Source organism: Astatotilapia calliptera, chromosome 13 (assembly GCF_964374335.1).
Source record: "Astatotilapia calliptera chromosome 13, fAstCal68.1, whole genome shotgun sequence".
NCBI lineage: Eukaryota > Metazoa > Chordata > Actinopteri > Cichliformes > Cichlidae > Astatotilapia > Astatotilapia calliptera.
In genome coordinates, this window is record NC_137434.1 from 30,371,923 (window position 1) to 30,393,270 (window position 21,348).

Consider the following 21,348-nt stretch of genomic DNA (forward strand, 5'->3'; position numbering starts at 1 on the left):
GGGAAGTTATGAACTGTTTCTGAGAGACAAATAACACCAGGATCCTTTTTTAGGTAGCTGACAGCTGGTAACTGTCCAGGGGCGGATCTAGCAAAGTTTTGCCAGGGGGGGCCAGGTAGGGCATTAACAGGGAAAGGGGGGCACAAAGAAATACTTTTCTTTCTTATTCTTATTTAAAATGTCTCGCTTTTAATAAATAATTATCTGCATCAAAGTTTTCATCTGATGTAAAATGTATAGAAATCCATTATTGTATTCAGTAAATATTAAGTCTAGTATATATCCTAGTAAGAAAAGTAACAGATTTCTGTGCATTTGTTTTATACGTGCACTAAATGAAAATCGGTTTTGTCAGTTAAGCATCTTGAGGCAGAGGGTGGGGGAGTGGTTTCCTATTTTTTTTCTTTTCTTTTTTTGCTGGGAGTTGGCAACCCTATTAGTGAGCTATATGTAATTATAAATTAGGTTGTTTTATATTTTTTTTCTAAGTACTGTTTAGAATACCAGAATAGGGAGGGTGGTGTAGGTTTAAGTTTATTATAAAGGCTTTATGGCTTTTCCTATAATACCATGGTGGGCTGGTCACTGTCAAAATGCCCGGGCTGATTTTTTGTCCCAGTCCAGCCCTGGTGGTGGTGAACAAGCAGAAGAAGACGGCTGTAGTGATAGACATAGCGATACTGAGTGACAGCAACATCAGGAAGAAGGAACACAAGAAGCTGGAGAAGTACCAAGGGCTCAGAGAAGAGCTTGAGAAGATGTGGAGGGTGAAGGTAACAGTGGTCCCAGTGGTAATCGGAGCACTCGATGCAGTGACTCAGTCCTTTTATGGACTCGATTCATTTCACAATTTTATTTGATAATTTCTCTCCCATTTACAGTGTTAGTTGCATATTATTTATTAAATAGGGAAATCTTTTACATTGCAATGTTCTCTTCAGTTTAAAATTAGAAGGCAAATTTACTTCCATCTACAGAACCGTTCGTCTCTGCTTTTTCCTCTTTTTCTCTAAAATAATTTAATATAAAACAGTGACTATGTTTTCCATTAAAAACAGTTTTGTTTCTTTGTTTTTTCTTTATGATGTTATGAACTTTATGGTTTGAAATGCTGTTTGTAATGCTGTTGTGCTTTTTCCAGGAGGACTCATGAATCACATCACCGTGGCTGTATTTCACTAAAGCCCACAATGAAAATAAATATTTAAACATTTTAAAATTCATAATGATAATTGTTTTAATTTTGAGAATACTATTTAAATCTCTCAGTGCTCCAGACTTTTTAAATATACAATTGACCACTAGATGGAGCCATGGTGCTCTCCACTTCGTGTAGATTTGAAGAATCAGAGAAAATAATCCACAGTGTGAGCCTCTTGGCAATAACTCTGTAATAGTTTATGATATTTTTCTGAGGCCACATGTTTTTAATAGTCAAGCTGAGGTCTACACTAGTGATTTTCACCAGATGTAATAACCTCAAGCTACTCTTACTTTTCATTTTATGTGTGTGGATTTAATGTGGTGAGAACAGGAAAATTAAATTTATTAGAATTATGGTTTCATGAAAGAGTTGCCAACTATTGTTTTCAAAAATTTGGTTACTGGAGTTTAATATAGAAAAAAACGGATTGTGTTTATTTTTATACATGTGCCAGTGTTTGCAATGTTATTATCTTATTGTTTGTTTGTTCATTTATTTCCATCATGTAAACAATATACAGGTACATTTTGCAAAGAAAAGAAGAGAAAAAGCACTATACAACATAAAGCTATTACATTTCAATATTGCTTCTGTTGTGTTTCAGTTACATATCAAAAAGGAGTGGGAAGAAATACAGACTTATTTAATCCCACCCCTCTGCCATAAGCTATCAGTCAATATTTAGTTAGTTTCCTTACTGATATTATCTGTAGTAAAAACAGCAAACAGGTTTCTAAAGTAATATATACATCACATCATGAAATGTTCTAAACAGAGACATTGACTTAATTTCAACATTTTCCCTGTCTTTATAATGAAAGAAGATCATGTCTTTAAATTTATGTACAGGGTGTCAGGAGGGTGTTTCAATTATTTTACAGATTTAGTAGTCAGCCAGTGAGCAAAGTTAATCGTCATCAAGTCACTGTTTTGTGTTGTGCTGAAAGACACAGGTCTGCTCAGGCTGCTGTACTCGCTCAAGCTTAAGTTGAATTTATCAGAGACATGAAGTGGATTTAATACTTAATCCTAAACAAAGCTGAAAATAAAAATGGTTTGACTATTCTCATCAAAGCGTGTGAATGTGCTGCCACAGGGGCTGTGGGGTGGAGTTTATAACCCACCACAATTTCCTTTTTCTGATTCGCTCTGATAAAAATATCTGAATGCTGTCAGAATGCTGAACTAACTATTGAGTTGGAAGCTGCGCTGAAAAAGTAAGGCTGATGTTTACTTGTATTCACTTGTATTATCTTAGAAGAGTGGATGAGACCAAGTCAGAATTTGAAGTTACAGGAGGCGGTTACTTTATTCTTTTGTGCTTCCCTGTAAACAGCATGAAAGCTGCTTACATGAAAACCAAATGAAAACATATTTATTGATTATGCTTTATTTCTGCTTAATTTTGTACTCCGGTTAACTGGCTTGTCGACAGATCAAGCTTCCTTATAGGTAGTCGGGTACAAGTTTATTAAGTACAGCTTGCTATTGAAGTTAATTCAGTTAGGTTCAAAAGTTTAGCTTTTTTTCATCTGTAGAAAACAAAATCAAGGGAAAACTGATTCATTAGTCCAGATGGCTTTGACTCAATATCGGACACATTTTTAGATGTTTTAATACCAGATTTTGTTAAATTTTGTTTAAATGTTCAATAACAAAACAAAGGGTGTTTTTCTTTCCCACTGTTGCCAAAGCGCTTGCTCGACGAGGGTCAGATGATTGTTGGGGATTCTTTGTTTTCTCTGTTATTGTTATTGTAGGATCTTTATGGTACAATATAAAGAGCCTTGAGGCAACTGTTATTGTGATTTGGCATTATGTAAAGAAAACTGAATAGAATTTAAAGAACTTTATTAGATTCAATTTAATTCAACCAGTATTTTGTTTTTTCCCCTTTTGTTTTATTTCAGCACAATTTTCTCTAATGTCTTTTGCTATAATTTCATATCAGAATAACAACAATGTTGATCTGCTCTCTAATTTAACACCTCCTGTTGCACTCAGGCAGATCCTTTGGTAAAGAGAAGAGAGTGGGTAGAGCTTTTATAGCGGATCCATCATACAGAAAGTCAGCTGGAGATGTTCCAAATAATGTTCCTGATAAGCGTCTGTTTCTGCCTTCCTTTAACTATGGCAGTGAGCTGTTGGGTGTTTTTTGTGGTACGTAAATGAGAGACTTTCATTACTTTCTATGTCTCACTCCTGCTGAACTAATTCACTTTTACAAACAGTCAAGTTTATAAGATTTTTCCACTTTTGTCACTTTAATTGTTCATTTTCTGAGTTAATAGTTCATAAAGTTTAGTTCTGAATTCATCCGTCCAGTTTTTTCTGCTTCTGAAGTGGAATTTTATCCCAGCTGTCACAGTGTGAGAGGTGGAGTGAAACCTGCACTGGTCACCAATCTGTCACTCTTTTTAATTCCATCAGACCATTTTGCAACGTTTACACATTTTTCAGTTGTCTGTTATTCTATATCACAATAAAAATATTTTCTGGACACTCCACATTATTTGCAGTTAATATTTAAATGTTTAGTTCTGAATATGTTGTTTATTACTGCATTAATATTTTCTGCAGGTACGAAAGGACCAGGTCCCCATAGCCTACTACACAAACCTCCTTATCTCCAATCTGATCCAGTTCAGCACGTTGATCTTCTTCTTGATTTTCCACTTAAACCATGCTCTCTATCATTATATTTCTCTTGGCATTTTTTGCTGTGCCGTGTTTGCTAATCTTGACTTCAAGATGTGCATTGCTACTGAAAGGTACATGTCTGTCTTTCTCTGTCTGTATTGCATTCAATCAAATTCTCAAGCGTCCCTCTAAAGATAAATGTCCTCCTGTAATGATCAGTATGTCTGTCTTGTGTTGCAGGTGTTTGGTCATCACCCGTCCACAGTGGAACTGCATCAGACAAACTAAAGGTTCTGTGCTGCTCTCTGTTCTGGTCTGGATCCTGTCTATTATCTCTGGATTTCTTGTTGCATTCTTCGATATGATTTCACTCACTGTGTTAATTTTTTTTAACCTCGTCCCTTTTTTCCTGTTCGTCTTCACTTTGGTTTGGACCCTCAAAACTCTGCCTGCTGCCACCTCAGTGCCCACTGAAGAAAAACAGAGAATTGTAGGAATCTTATTTCTGTTGTTAATTAATCATTGTCTGATGTTCCTTCCTCTGATCATGTTTTATATTGTACCAATTTCACTTTATTTTCTCGCTTATTTTTCTTATTTTCCTGTCCTTCTAATCCACATTAATTTATTTCTATTCAATCCTTTCATGGATGTGATTTTGGTTTTTCTGATGCAGAAAGACCCCATCGACAATCAGCTGTTGTCTCTGTGCTGCTACACTGGTGGAGAGGTAGCAGCAGATAAAAAGCTACAGCTACAATATTGCAGTGACTGTAACAGTACAGTGCTGTACACAGCACTGCAGCAGATGTAGCTGCACATAATCAGACAGGTGGTTGATTGTAGATAAATTAAGCGAACTACTATTCTGCTCCTCTGTAATTTGTATTTCTTCACAGATACTAAGAAAGAGTATGGTACATGAAAGCCTGGCTCACAGTCTCCGTTCAAGTTCATCCCAAAGGTTATTTTAGGTTGTCAGGACTGTGTGCAGGCCTGTCTAGCTCTTTCACACCCATATTTCTCTTCCATGTCTTTATGGACCTTTATGGACCTTTATGGACCTTGCTTTGTGCAGTGGTGAGTAGGGCTGCCACAAACGATTACTTTGATAGTCGACTAGTCACCAATTATTTTTGCGACTAGTCGGCTAATCAGATCATGCATCCATTGACCGTAAAATGTATAGCTTATTGCACCAGCAGCATCTGATCTTATATGACTATGATTAGCTTACAGCTTCAAGTGTTTAAGGTCTGTGCTAACTAAAAATAAAGACAAGAACATAGTTTGTTAATCTTTTAATGAAATTTGCAGATTGTCTCGGTGGAGTTTAATAAACTCAGCCGTCTGCTCCATGCTATCTAAAATATAACAGGACACTGGAGTAAATTCTTGAGCATCTCACACTTCTGTTTAATCTTTTTTTTTTTACATTTATTCAGCTGTGTGAAAACTATAACTTTAATCTCAGCCAAAATGATTTACTCAGGAACAAATAAAACGCTGAAAAAAGCCAAACAATAACATCTTTAAGTTATCTAAGTGACTTATATATCATGTTCAACCTGAATAGCTAAAGACCGCGGTGGGTCTGAAAATGACATGCAAGGAGTTCGCTGTTCTCGCCGGCTCTAGTGAGCTTTGAACCCCCAGCTAGCTTTTGAGCTGGTGGGTAACAGACATCTCAGAAAATGTCGGAGTACTTTTACAAATATGTGATGTCTTGATAAACGGAGCAGATATTTCAAGTTTACTACATTCTCTCCTGAAAATATGTTAAAAGTTTATTTTGTGATGCAGAAAATATTAATAAGAGTAATATTAAAACTAAGTAGCTGCCACTATTGTTGGAAACTGGAATTGGCTGAGCCATGCTATGAATTCTGGGGTAGGTTGGGCCACAAAGGATACGGCCGACCCATCCTTCAAATCTGGGGAAAAGTAGGACGCATTTGTCGGCTGCATTTGCAGAAGTCTCCGAATTTGGACAGCCTTTGTCGCGTTGCTGTAACGTAATCGGCCTTCAAATGCGGCCTCTGAAGGATGCTGCCCCTGAGTTTGGACATAGCTATGATACCAGAGTTGCTTCTTCTTCTTCGGGGGTTTAACGGCAGCTGCCATCTTTGTACATGCAGTGCTGCCATCTTCTGTTTCAGTCCGTTATTACACTCTTAAATCGTACTACTTAATCCTGCTTCTTTCAGGATCTTACAAAGCCTTAAACGACATATCGACTATTAAGTTTGTCGTTGACAATTTTGATAGTCGACGTAATCGTGACTAGTCGCCTAGTGGTGAGCAGTCTTCTGGACTTATGTGTGGATATTTCCATTTCCTGTTAGCAAAAGTTAAAAGGCTATGCATTACTGTGACAGGGTCAGTCTTGAAAAACACCTGGTTTGTGTTGACAACCTGTAACTGTTTTATGTGTTTTTGTACGCAGTTTTTAATTAAAATTCCTAATAAACACCTTTTATTTTTGTATTTTGTATTTTTGTCACAATATCACTAGATCTAAGAGCCTCTGTTGCATTGTGTTCCAACACAAACCGTTATGTTGCTTTGGGAATTAAACGATCTTAATATAACCACTTCCTGTTTTCCATTGTGGTCTTTGGTTGAGAGAGGGGGGGGGAGGGGGGGGGGGAGAGAAAGACTGATGGGGACATCAATCTACTGGAGACTAAAACAGTTCAAAAATGTGAGATCATTGGAAACAAATGAACATGACTTCTTGATGTGCAGAATTTAGAGGTATGGGTGGCGGTAAGACTTGCCTCAGCGAGTGATGGGGATACGTTGGTGGTGGAAATGAGTATGGATGCTTCACTTATATTTACAGTCATTTTGCTTTGATGCTCAGTCAAATCTAAATGTGACAGGGAACCTAAAACTGTGACTATGATCGTGCAGAGGTTCCAGAGAAAGAAGTTTTGTATGTTCACTGCAATCTGAAAAGTAGGGACATTCTTCAATGTGAACAAAATGAAAATCTATATGTTTTTGATAAAAGCCTGAAAATGTATGTGTGCATTTTAATCTTACATAGAATATATAAAATATTATATGAAACAGTTGATCTAAAACTCTACTTGTGACTTCCAGTCATGTAATATCATAAAATCAAAATATTAAAATTAAAATATTGTAATATTATTAAAAATATTCTAACACTAAAACAATTCAAGATAGCCTGTTTTGACCTTTCCCACCTGCTAAATCCTGTCATCACGCCGTGAGCGCCACAATTTCCCATGACTGTCCACAGCATGCAGTGCAGCGCTCACCTCAACAGTCTGGGGGTGAATATGACAGGGAGGTGTCTAAATACTGAGAAGAATTTAATTTGCACTTTTAAAAGTGATGTCTTGATGTTTTGGAGATGGAGCAAATCATTCAGACAGATATGAAGAGAAAATCTCCAAATCTGAACAAGAAGCACTCCCCCAGTATCTCAGCTAATCCTGCACGATGTGTTAGTCAGCAGTGTTGAAGCTAGAGGACAGGACCAGCAACAATATACCGATATGAAAATGTCTATTTTGTTATAGTTTTGGGGACTTCTGAAGACACACTGTAAATTTTGCAACACTTCAGGAGATGCTAATAGATTTATTAATTTGCACAGCAGAGAAAATCTTCTCCATGCAGGTAAGGAGCACTATGTGGTGAGGTGAGGGGCAGATGGTTGTTTAACATGTTGAGATTTTGAGCTTGGAAATTTCAAAGTATTTTTATGATTACAGCTTATTGCAAAGGACAGCCGTCTTCTGCAGCTAGTTTGAAGTGTCAGGGGAAAATGAGGAGAGAACATTTTAAAATTAACCACAAGCAACAGCAGAAAGCAGAGAAAAGTTAACGACATGCAGTAGTAGTATACAAAACTAAAAGGCATGAATGAAGGAGAGTGAAGGCAAATTCCTCTTTATGTTCTTCTTCTTCATGTAAAATCAATCTGACAAACTGAAAACCAGTTTGTGGACCATGAATCATAGATCGTCAGTGAGAAGTCACAGCAGCTCATCTCAGGTTTGCTTTTATGTTCAGCTTCAACTTCATTTTGTCTTTGTGGTTTCTGTCAAGAGCTGATGATACTAAAACAAAACAGTTTCAATTGATGCACACACTCATGCACACACTCACGCACACACACACACACACGCACACAGACATTTTCTGGGTCATCATATTTTGCAGTTTTGTCTGATGCTGCCAGCTTCTCACTGTTTTACAAATCTTTAATCTCATTGGTTCATAGAAGCACAAACTACTGATGCTGACTGATGATAGATAACCATCTACTTTTAGATATCTACAGCGACCATGACAGTAGAGTGTACCACTGCCATTGTTCGTAGATATCTTAACCATGACACCAGAGTCTGCTCCACATTCTGATGAGCAGCAGCAATGTTGTAGAAGCCAAAGGTGATTATGTATAAATGGTTTCAGTGTCTAATATTTCTTTGTTTGAGTCTGCTTCATAAATGCCGGTGATGCTACCTGGAAGATGTGACTGGAGCAAGAAGACAGTCTTTGACCTCAGAGCCTCCAATCTAGGCCTCTATGGGCTCGTCTATGACACGTGCCAGAGATTTACATCATTAATAGATGTTGTGCTTATTTATTTATAAATATCAGCATTATTGTTATTAACATGATGCATATGAATACAGATTGTTTATAAACAAAGATAATTTATTCTGTGTTAGCCTGTTGATTTATTCAGTACGTGTGGGTTTTGGGGGATTTTATATTTCCTGTTTTTCTTTTACTGGTTCGTTTCAATTAATCTACTTATTTGTTTGTAACCAAGTTAAAACTGCCATTTATTAAAATGTGTTGAAATGTTAAAATGACGAAATAAATGTTAAAGTGTAAATTAAAAAAAGTTTAAAATATTTAGAAAAAAAAATGAATTTGCATTATATATGATTCCTTTGTGTAAGTATTGTGTTTTATTGTGAAGAGAAGTGAATGTGGTTGTTGTCAGTAACAATACTGTGAGATGTTTCATATGCAAAAGGACACATTCTATAAATCAGACACAGGCATTAACTGATGACATGACAATTCACTCTACATGATCTCAATGATGTAAACTGGAGCAGGAAATCATTTTTTAACTTTTATGAATGTAATATTTTTATAAAAATGAAAAATAAGTCAATACAAACTCCATCACACAATCCAAAAAAATTAATAAAAATAATTATCTTTCCGTGTGTACAAAACAAAGCTAGGTGAACAATAATTCACATACTGGTGAAAAACTTAAAACTTTATTCTCCTTTCCTCAGCAGATTAGCAGAAAAGAGAATATTGTGAAGGCACACAAAGAAGAAAAGGACGTCACTGAAAATATTATCTAAATATAAAAGGTAAAATTGAAAAAAAAATTGAATCTTTTGTCAGCTGACACTTATAACAATATTTAAAAACAAATTTCTCTTTTTAATTTATCAGCAATCTCACAAACCATTTTCTCTATTTTCCTCTCTCCAATGAACTCTGACTACATCAGTCCACCTCTCTGTGCTGCCATCAGTCCCACTGATGTGGTGCTGACAGCTGCTGCAGTGCTGTCCATCCTGCAGCAGCACAGACATGCCAGCAGCTTGTCAATGCAAATTTTCTACATGAAAACAAACAGAATCAAGTCCAGAAAAGGATGTAGCAGAAACAAATAAAACACCACAGTCTCTATGAAACAGCAGTGAAAGGGAGATGGCCCACAGGTGTGAGGAAGGAAACACCAAACAATCCATATTTGAACCATCATCAGACAGTAGTTAAACAGCAACAGAACAAGAGTTCCTACAGTTCTCCGTTTTTCCTCTGTGGGCACTGAGGTAGCAGCACGCAGGGCTTTGATGGTTCCAGCTAAGCAGACGATGATCAGAGGAGCAGGGAGCAGAGCAAAAATAGGGGGGATTATAAACTGCTCAAAGACTGTGGCAGGAACTACAGTGATAATGCAAAAGGCCCAGACCAGAGCAGAGACCAGCAGAGAACGCTTTATTTGTCTGATGCAGGCCAGCAGTGGGCAGCCGATGAGGGAATATCTGCAACAGAAAACAGACGATTTCTCTAAATATCACAGAATATGCAGCCAGATATATGCAAGTACACAAAAACACAGTAATAAACACTGTTACCTTTCAGCAGCAAGGCACATTTGGAAGTAAACATTGGCCATCACACTGATGAAGTAAAAAGCAACGGTGATGTCATGATGCCATCTTCCTGTTGTTACAATCCAAACAATCTTTGCACAGATCTGGATTATGTTGGAGATGAGGAGGTTTGTGTAATAAATGGTCTGGGCCTGATCTCTTCGCACCTGCAGAAATATTTATAAAAGTCACAAAATGCAAGAGAAGCATCTCATATTATCCAAAACAAGTTCTGAACAAAAAAACAGTGATGGTAATATCAGAGGTTTAAGTGATCAAGTACATTTGACTTGCTGTTGATCTCATGGTTCCCACGTCGCTGTCTCAGTGTTTTTAGCTTTTTAATCTATTTTTCTTTATTTTTCCAGGTCTGGTATCTTAGTTTAATCTTTTCTTGGTTTCATTTTGTTGCTTGAGGGCCTTTATTATTCTAACCTCCCTTGTGTTTCCATGTCTGTCCTTTAGTTTCATCTGTATTTGGTCTCTCTTTGTTCGCCTTCATGGGTTCCTCAGTCCGTCGTGTCTCCATGTTTGTTTTCCTTTTATCCTTATCAGGTTCGTCTCAGTGTTAGTTTCCTGTCTCAGTCTTTCTTTGTCTCATCCCCCCTCATTCCTTCGAGCTGTGCATCCAGTGAGTGAAAGTGAGTTCTTAGCCTACTTTCATTGTTGCTTGATTCTCAATTAACCAGAAGCTGTTTCTGAGTTTACTTGTCCTGCATTTTGGGTCTCAACCTGCCTGCTGCACAGCTACATACTCTGTTTGTCTGTGTCTGTATTTATTGTGACTTATAGAGCGAAACAAATGTCATATATAAATGAATCAAAGTCAAAATAATGATGAAATGTTTTCATCTCTGCAGCACTACAAATGTTTTTGGATGATTCTTCATATCATTCACAGTCAGACTGATATAAAAGTGATTAATAAAATTCAACATTTACATACCACACAACAGGCGAAGACTATGGTCAAAGGCAGGCACACAAAGATGCTACTCAGAAACACCAAAATGAAAAACTCCATCTCTGGTTTCTCTCTGTGTGACGGAGCTGCTGAAATAAATTCGTTCACTTTTTCTGCAGTAAAGAAAAACAGTTGTTGAATATGCAGCATGTTAACATTGCTCTTATATCAGTTTGAAATTAAAGATGAAACCAAGGCTGAAGATGAAACTTCTGCTGAACTGAATTATTTAACAATAATCTGGCATCAGAAATGTAAACTGCATCACAGCGCATTTCAAAGCCAGCATGGTTTTTCAGAAAAAGAAGATTTTCTTGAAATCTTCGTTCTTTTCTCAAAAGTAGTAAAAAAAAAAAAACAGCGGATAAAATGGGATTCATCAGAGAAGGTTGGGTGTAAGAGTGAAGTGTGGGGAACAGAATTATTATGAAATAAGTCACAAAATAATTTAAGATTTTTCTTTGTGTGCAGGCCGTGATCAGCCCGACAGCTGAATTCAACAAGATATTAGCACATGTTAAACCAGAAATCAAGGCTGATTTTAATCTGCCAGATAATCTAAAATTTGTATCAAATGTAAAATGTGGTGAGTAAAACTGATCAGCATCTAAACACAGCCTTGTGTGGGCCATTATCACCACAGTCTGCTCTGTGCCAGCCGTACCTGCAAACTTCACCACACTACACAGTTTAAACTGGACTAAACATTTTATTCAACTTTCGAATGACATATAAGTATATTTCAATATGTTTGGGTGGTAAGGCAGAGTTAGAAGTTGGTGTCATGCTCTACACACACACACACACACACACACACACACACACACACAGATCTTTGGTAGTTTTGAAACGATAACAGAAAAGCATTTCTGTAATTTCAGCAATAATATGATTTTAGTGAAAAAGGGGTTTAATTTAATTACTGATGTTTACCTGATAAAAAGCTAACTGTATGTCCATATACACTGTTACATATATTAGATTCAACACTGGAATCTATCATCATCATCAGGGTCTTTCAGTTAAAAAAGTTAATACAGACATTTCCATTGGGTTTTCAGTTATACAACATCCATGTCATTCATATAAAAGCACCTCAAACATTAAAATTTTTTTTTTAAAAAAACACAAAGAAATCAGTAAAACACCTTTGTGTAACTTCCTGTCTCATAATTCTGATTTGTGCACATGAGCATGCAGTTTCCTTAAAACTGATCTCCTCCTAAAGATAATGTGAATGTGACTCACCTCAGGACGGCTTCCTGTTGAGATAGTTTGTAAAATCAGCAGTCTAACGTTTCGACAGAATCTGAACGGGGAAATTGTGGTACTTTATATACCCCACCCCTCACGCATGGGCACACAAACACACTATAAACAGAATAGTCAGTAGATTTCAGTGGAGCTCTATTTAGTTGTAGTTTTAAAAATCAACAGTTCACTTCTCTGGAAAATTGTCTTTTTATTTTAGAGAATTGTGAAGTGTTGAGTGGGCCTCTGTCTGCTGGACAACACAAACTGCTGTCCTGCTGCTAAAATCTGTCAAATAATATCATAACTCAGTGTTTTTGCATAAGACACTAACATTTTTCCAACACTTCAGGAGATGCTAATGCATAAATGACTTTCTTTGCCCTCTGAAGAACTTCCCTGTGCAGCTGAGGAGCTTTATGTGGTGAGAGGCAGATAGAAAATCTATCATGTGAAGCTGGGTCTGGTTAACATGTTGAGATTGTGAGCTGAAGAATTTCAAAGTATTAGCACAGCTCAATAAGTACAGCTCAACATTTCACATCATCTGCTGTTCACACATGATCTTTCAGGACTGTGATCAATAGTCATGCTGACAATAAGCAGGTTAACAGTTCACAGGGGCGCAGTCGCAAATGTCAAAGAAACCAGAAGCAGAGTCCAGGTCCTGATAATATATGTGGCCGGGTGCTTAGAACATGCGCTGAGCAATTATGCAATATTTTTTATTACATCTTTCTTTTATCTCTTCAGCAACAGAAGGTTCCAGAGGTATGGAAAAAATCAATTATTTCTCCAGTTGCTAAGACCACAAAACCTACATCATTAAATGATTTTAGGCCTGTCGCTCTAACATCCTTAGTGATGAAGTCCTTTGAAAAACTTGTGAGGAAGGAGATCCTGCAGCAAGTAGAGAAGCTTATCGACCCACTGCATACAGGCCTCGTAGAGGTGTTGATGATGCAGTGGTCACTCTGTTGAACTTCCTCTATCGCCATCTTGATGGCGCCAAAGCTCATGCTCGGCTCTTATTTATTGATTTTTCTTCAGCTTTTAATACTATCCAGCCACATGTTTTAGCTGATAAACTTCTTAACCAGTTTAAACTTGATTTTAATCTCGTTGCTTGGATTTTAGACTTTTTAACTGACAGATCTCAGTGTGTGAGAGTGAACGGCTGTTTCTCCAAACAGCTGAACTCTTCTACTGGCTCACCACAAGGTTGTTTCTTTGCAAATTTGCATCATAAGATTGTTTTTCGTTTTTTCTGCAGTATATAAAAATTGGTGTATCTAAAAAAGAAAACTATGAAGACACTCAAAATAAATTTCCTGTTGTTGTAAACTATTTTTTGCAACTTTTTTGTATCTAAAGTTTTGAGGGATAAACCTTTTAAATTTCTCCAAGTAGAAATATGTAAAGAAAAAAAAAAGATTTTCAATTTTTTGTAGTTTATTGCACTTTTTTGCAATTTATGTTGTTACTATGGACTTAATGCATACATATTATTAAAATGTGGGCTATAACGGTTGTATTGATGTATAGCAACTTGAAATGCTCCCTAAAATGGCACTACAGCATGTAAAAATATAAAGTAAGCTCTGGCGGCCTTGGTTCTATGGTAGGTGTTAGTGTGAAAACAATAGGACTTGAATATAAATACTGTATATCCAGTCATATATAATTTGGTACATTTTGATATATTTTTGTTGGTGCTGATTTCAAATCGTTTTACTCCCTTAAAGTTGCCGTTTTACTGTTTGTAGGAAGTGAGGAGCTCTGTGTGTGTTCTCATGCTCTCATTAATCAGGCATTTCAAACATGAGTTGTAGCTCAAGCTGTGCTGTTCATTGTCTCTGCACCTCCAGATGGTACCAGGTGATTGTAACATATTCAAAATACATTATGAACAAACACAATAATGCATTTGATGGTTTATTGAAACATGTTTGACATTATTATGACATCATGGTGCATAAACTTATTAGGAGGATGAAACAAAACTCTGTTGAATGAACTTGATGTTCTTCTTCATGTAAAATGAATGTGACAAACTGAAAACCAGTTTGTGGATAATGAGTCATAGATAATGAGTGAGAAGTCACAGCAGCTTATCTCAAGTTGTCTTTTATGCTCAGGTTCAACAAAACTCTGTCCTAATGCTGTGCATTCTTCTTTTAAAACGTGCTTCAGCTAAAATGACAACCCAATATTCTCTATTGTTAGCTGGCTTCCCACCTACTATGGAGGTCAAACGTTATTAGAAAGAAAATCTGATCAGGGAGCTGTTAACAAGTCTGAATCATAATCTGCAGCGTTTGCTGTAGTTTTTTTTTTTTTAAACTTGGTAAAATAGAAATTTGCATTGAAGTAGCAAATAACCTCGTCTTTGTGGTTTCTGTCAGAGCTTATGATACTAAAACAAAACAGTTTCACACACACACACACACACACACACACACACACACACACACACACACACACACACACACACACACACACACACACACACACACACACACACACCTTTTCTGGGTCATCAAATTTTGCAGTTTTGTCTGATGCTCCTGACTCCTCCCTGTCATACAGGACGCGTGATTTTCCCTCATAGAAGCACAAACTACTGATGCTGACTGATGATAGATAACCATCTACTTTTAGATATTTATAGGGACTCTCTAACAGGACAGTAGAGTGTACCACTGCCATTGTTCACTTAACCATGACACCACAGTTTGCTCCACATTCTGATGAGCAGCAGCAATGTTGTAGGAGCCAAAGATGATTATGTATAAGATGGTTTCAGTGTCTAATATTACTTTGTTTGAGTCTGCTTCATCTAGTGGCTGTGTGTGAAGTGTAGAAGTAAATTTAGTAACAGGTACTTACAAGGGTTATGGAGCTAGTTATGTACCCATTTGGTGGTTACATAATTTGATATTTACATGTTTACACATCCAAACCACACATCAAACCATCACGTTATACAGGTGATGCTACCTGAAAGATGTGACTGGAGCAAGAAAGATGATTATGTATAAGAAGGTTTCAGTGTCTTTGACCTCATGGCCTCCAATCTAGGCCTCTATGGGCTCGTGTAGGACAGGTGCAGGAGATTTACACCATAATAAATGTTGTATTTTTTTTATTTACAAATATCAACATTTTTGTTATTAACATGACACATACAAATACAGATTGTTTATAATCAAACACAATTTATTCTGTGCCTATTGATTTATTCAGTACATGTGGGTTTTGGGGGATTTTACATTTCCTGTTTTTCTTTAACTGGTTCATTTATTTTGACTAATCAACTTATTTGTTTGTAACCAAGTTAAAACTGTTATTTATTAAAATGTGTTGAAATATTAAAATGTGTTGAAATCCATGCTAAAATGTAAAACAATAATCCATATTTAGAAAACAAAAGGCATTCCTTTTAAAAGCAGCACAATGTGTTTAATAAGTCTGAAAGAGCACTTGCATTAAATATGGTTCATTTTTACAAGCATCCTGTTTTATTGGGAAGAGAAGTGAATGTGATTGTGATCAGTAGCCAGACTGTAAGCAGTTTTTGTGTATGTTTCTTTCATTTCTGCTCCACCGAGCAGCTGCTCACTTTGTTTTAGCTCAAGAGCCTGCGCCATCTTGGTGATGTCCGCTGATCACTCCGCATTCCTTCACACATTGCTGTTATGATCTAGTCCCATTTCAGAAGATGGCATTTTGTTCAAGATCATTTTAAAATAACTTCATTTGATCGGCTCAGCCACAGATGATAATTAGAGACGCATACTAAGCTGTAAATAAAGCTAAAGAAAATTGTACTTTTGGTATGCAGAAAACATGTCCTGCACCCTCTGGAGTAACACTGTTGTTGACTCTGGTGAGTAAGACTGTTAAATCTCAGGAAACAGAGGTTTCCTCCGAGGACAGTGTATTACAAGCTTCAAGTCGAGCGTCTGACTCTAGATCTTTCTCCGTTTCATCTCCAAGAAAACATGCAGAGGCAGAAAGCAGCCATCATGATCAGTATGGTAAAATATTAATTATGCTGTTCTAGCTACAATCCACAATTTAGGATTTTGTGACATCATATTTGACATCAATTTGTAATTGAAATACTCAAATGTATAAAACTAAAACATCTCTCTGATACAAACTATGCATAACTTCAATAATTTTCAAAACACTTTTCCAAATACAATATGAAACCTACTAATCAAAGTAAGTAAAGTTATTGCAAATACAACAATTATTAATCATTAATTCACGTGAATTCAGTTTTTCAACTATAAAGTGCAAAACAGACTAAAACTAACTGAGACATACAACATGAGCTCACCAATCTTAGTGCATCACGGCCGAAGACAATGGTATGGCGTCTCTCGGTCGGAACATGCGGGGCTCTAAATAACGTAACGGGGCTTTTTTTTCCCCCTCTTTAATGAGAGTAATATGATGTATCAACATGAACAAAAAAAAAACATAAGTTGTGCTTCAAGTGTAACCTTACTTCTGGAAGATAGCTAATAACCAGCAAACTTATGTGCAGCAGCCTCTCGTGAAGTAAATGTAGCAGCACATCACTCTTTTCCTCATGCCAACACACAACTACACACACAGGTAGCAGGAACACAGAGCAGGTAGGTGGGACATACAGCTGCAGGCTGCATTCCCATTAATCAAAACATACTGGAACCTTTGTTTTCTGATTGGTTGGGCTGGCCGTCCATCTTTCCTCATTTCTATGACTTCTTAAAGCTTTTATGTGGATTACAAAAGCAAAAGTGTGAACACACCACCATGAAGGTATACGTTCTATAAATGAGACACTATGGCATTAACTGATGACATGACAATTCACTCCACATGATCTTAATGATGTAAACTGGAACAGAAAATCTTTTTTTTTTACCTTTTATTGATTTATTACTTTTGTAAAAATGACAAACGAGTCAACACAAACGATATCAAATAATCATAACAAAACGAAACCAAAGCAATAATTTCTCTTGCTGTGAGAACACAAGAAAGCTAAATGAAATTCACATACTGGTAGACTTTTATGCAGTACAATATTACTATTTATGCATAACAATTAAAACTTTATTCACCCTTCCTCAGCAGATTAGCAGAAAAGAAAATATTGTGAGGGCACACAAACATGTCCAGAAATAAAAACTGAATATCACTGACAATATTATCTGAATATAAAAGCAAAGTAATATTGATATAAAGAAATTAATATTATAAACAATTTTAAAAACCAGAAGCTAAATCTACTGTCAGCTGACACTTATAACAATTTTCTCTTTTTAATTTATCAGCAATCTCACAAACGATTTTCTCTATTTTCCTCTCTCCAATGAACTCTGACTACATCAGTCCACCTCTCTGTGCTACCATCAGTCACACTGATGTGGTGCTGACAGCTGCTGCAGTGCTGTCCATCCTGCAGCAGCACAGACATGCCAGCAGCTTGTCAATGCAACCTCTCTGCATGAAAACAGACAGAATCAAGTCCAGAAAAGGATGTAGCAGAAACAAACTAAACACCACAATTTCTATGAAACAGCCGTGAAAGGGAGCACCAAACAATCCAACAATCCATATTTGAACCATCATCAGACAGTAGTTAAACAGCAACAGAACAAGAGTTCCTACAGTTCTCCGTTTTTCCTCTGTGGGCACTGAGGTAGCAGCACGCAGGGCTTTGATGGTTCCAGCTAAGCAGACGATGATCAGAGGAGCAGGGAGCAGAGCAAAAATAGGGGGGATTATAAACTGCTCAAAGACTGTGGCAGGAACTACAGTGATAATGCAAAAGGCCCAGACCAGAGCAGAGACCAGCAGAGAACGCTTTATTTGTCTGATGCAGGCCAGCAGTGGGCAGCCGATGAGGGAATATCTGCAACAGAAAACAGACGATTTCTCTAAATATCACAGAATATGCAGCCAGATATATGCAAGTACACAAAAACACAGTAATAAACACTGTTACCTTTCAGCAGCAAGGCACATTTGGAAGTAAACATTGGCCATCACACTGATGAAGTAAAAAGCAATGGCGATGTCATAATAGCATATTTCTGGTCTGGGCATCAAATAGACTCTTGCACAGAACTGGATTACGTTGGAGATGAGGAGGTTTGTGTAATAAATGATCTGGGCCCGATCTCTTCGCACCTGCAGAAATATTTATAAAAGTCAGAAAATACAAGAGAAGCATCTCATATTATTATCACAGGTATGCACACATGGGTATTCACAGACGCGGACTAAAGCTTTCTTGGCTGCTGCCTCAAAGCACACTGTGCGCTGTCTATCTTGCGTGCTGCACAATATCGTTTATTATTTAGTAAATATTGATATCTATGACTAGCTAGTTTATTGTGATGGTGCTTTGTTTTCTCTATTATTATGTTGCTCTTTGTTGTTTGCTGTCTCCTCTGTTTGTTTTTTTTGTTTGTTTGTTTTTTTTTCTCCATACAGGTGACCCAGGAGTTCTTTTTTTTTTTCTCTCTCTTCCCCCCCCTTCTCACCGTCTCTTCTCCCCTTTGGTTTTCTTTCTTTCTCTCCCCCTCTTTCTCTCATTCATTCCCCCTGTCCTATTTATTAAAAAAAAAAAAAAAAAAAAAATGACAAAGGATGAACTGAAGCTCTGCCATCACGTAATGTCGCATACTGCTGTTTCTGATGTCATTTAGAAAAAAAAAAAAAAAAAAAAAAAAGAGAACAGTTCACCCTGCCCTGGATAGGGTTATCGGGGCCCTGCCCTGGAGCCAGGCCCAGGGAGGGTGCCCGAGGGCGAGCGTCTGGTGGCTGGGCCTTAGTCCATGGGGCCCGGCCGGGCACAGCCCAAAAAAGGGACATGGGCCCATCTTCCTGCAGGCCCACCACCCACAGGAGCCACCGTAGGGGTCAGGTGCAGTGTGAGTAGGGCCTGGCGGAGCAATTTCCGGCTACCAAGACTGGCAATTGGGATATGGAATTTCTCCTCTCTGGTGGGGAAGGACCCTGAGCTAGTGCGTGAGGTCGATAGGTACCGGCTAGATATAGTCGGGCTCACCTCAACGCATGGCCTGGGCTCTGGAACCAGTCTCCTGGAGAGGGGCTGGACTCTGTCTCAGTCTGGAGTTGCCCCTAGTGAGAGGCATTGGGCTGGGGTAGGTATCTTGGTATCCCCTCGGCTTGCTGCTGGGATGTTGGGGTTTCCCAGTGGACGAGAGAGTTTGTTCCCTTTGCCTTTGGGTCAGTGAACGGGTCCTGACTGTCATCTGTACTTATACACCGAGTGGCAGTTCAGAGTACCCAGCCTTCTTGGAGTCCCTGGGTGGGGCACTGAAGGGTGCTCCCCCTGGGGACTCTGTTGTCCTACTAGGAGACTTCAATGCTCATGTGGGCAACAACAGTGAGACCTGGAAGGGTGTGATTGGGAGGAATGACCACCCGGATCTGATAGGTACCGACAGGCCAAGCGAAATGCGGCACGGGCGGTGGCGGAAGCAAAAACTCGGGTGTGGGAAGAGTTCGGAGAGGCCATGGAAAAAGACTTTTGGACTGCCTCGAAGAGACTGTCAGGCAACTCAGGAGGGGAAAGCGGTGTTCTACCTGAACTGTGTATAGTGCCGGTGGAGTGCTGCTGACTTTGACTGAGAAAATTGTCAGGCGGTGGAAGGAATACTTCGAGGATCTCCTCAATCCCACTGGCACGTCTTGTTGTTGTTGTTGCCTGGAGACCAGCGGCAGTACCCCTGGACTGGCAGACCGGGGTGGTGGTTCCCATTTTTAAGAAAGGGCACCGGATGGTGTGTTCCAACTACAGGGGAATCACACTCCCCAGCCTCCCTGGGAAAGTCTATGCCAGGGTGCTGGAGAGGAGTCAAGTTAGTCAAACCTTGGATACAGGAGGGACAATGCAGTTTTTGTCCTGGTCGTGGAACATTGGACCAGCTCTTTATCCTCTCGAGGATACTCGGGGGTGCATGGGAGTTTGCCCAACCAGGCTACATGTGCTTTGTGGACTTGGAGAAGGCATTCGACTGTGTCCCTCCTGTGGGGGTTGCTCCGGGAGTAAGGGGTGTCTGGCCCATTGCTACGGGCCATTCAGTCTGTCACGGTTCTGGGTCAGTTTGACCCAGTATTTTGAGTTGTCATGTTTTTGCAGGTTTAGTTTAGTTCCATGTGTCATTCTCTCTATGTCGAGTCTGCGTCTTAGTGTGATGGTTTCTTGTTCCTGTTTTATTGTGAAGGTCTGCGTCTCATGTGAGTGTGTTCAGTTTTACCTCTGTCTCGTCTTGTTGATTATTCCCAGCTGTGTCCACCACCTGTGTGTAATTCCCCTGTGTTTCTCTGTGTATTTAAGTCTGGATAGTCATATTTTGGGGGGTTTAATAAATTTTCTAGAAATGAGAGCTGCTCCATCCAAATTGGAATGGATGCCTTCTCCCCTTAACAAGACCAGGTTTCCCTCAGAAGGTTTGCCAATTATCTATGAACACCACATCGTTTATCCCAGGTCGTTGACTCAGTGTTTTTAAGTTTCAAGTCTTTTTACTCTATTTTCCTTTATTTTTCCAGGTCTGGTATCTTAGTTTAATCTTTTCCTGGTTTCATTTTGTTCCTTGAGACCCTTTATTATTCTAACATCCCTTGTGTTTCCCTGTCTGTCATTTAGTCTCATCTGTATTTGGTCTCTCTTTGTTCCCCTATGTGGTTCCTCAGGTCAGTCGTGTCTCCATGTTTTATTTTCCCTTTTGTTCACTGTCTCAGTGTTAATTTCCTGTCTCAGTCTCTCTTTGTCTCATCCCCCCTCATTCCTTCGAGCTGTGCATCCAGTGAGTTCTGTGTTATTTACCAGTGAAAGAGGTTTTAGTTTATGTCCAGCCTACTTTCCTTGTTCTGCACCTTGATTCTCATTAAACCAGCTATTAAGTTGTTTCTGAGTTTACTAGTCCTGCATGTTGGGTCTTAACCTGCCTGCTACACGGCTGCATACTGTGTTTGTTCACCTCTTTATTTATTGTAAGTTATAGAGCAACAGGAATGTCATATCTAAAATCAAAATAATGATCAAAATCATCAAAATAGTCAAAATAATGATT

General features: G+C 38.3%; 1 long non-coding RNA gene and 1 pseudogene across 2 annotated transcripts; one reads left to right on the forward strand and one right to left on the reverse strand.

Annotated features, from left to right (window-relative positions):
- The first annotated feature begins 3,208 nt into the window (after window positions 1-3,208).
- Window positions 3,209-4,723, forward strand: LOC145419764 (uncharacterized). The gene is made up of 3 exons (XR_013901105.1): window positions 3,209-3,364; window positions 3,785-3,975; window positions 4,085-4,723. It is a non-coding gene; the product is annotated as an uncharacterized LOC145419764 (long non-coding RNA).
- Window positions 4,724-9,244: 4,521 nt separating this feature from the next.
- Window positions 9,245-10,552, reverse strand: LOC145419647 (uncharacterized; annotated as a pseudogene). Its single transcript, XR_013900959.1, has 2 exons — window positions 10,459-10,552; window positions 9,245-9,937 (listed from the first exon to the last, which is right to left on the reverse strand). The product of XR_013900959.1 is annotated as an uncharacterized LOC145419647 (transcript).
- Between the last annotated feature and the right edge of the window lie 10,796 nt (window positions 10,553-21,348).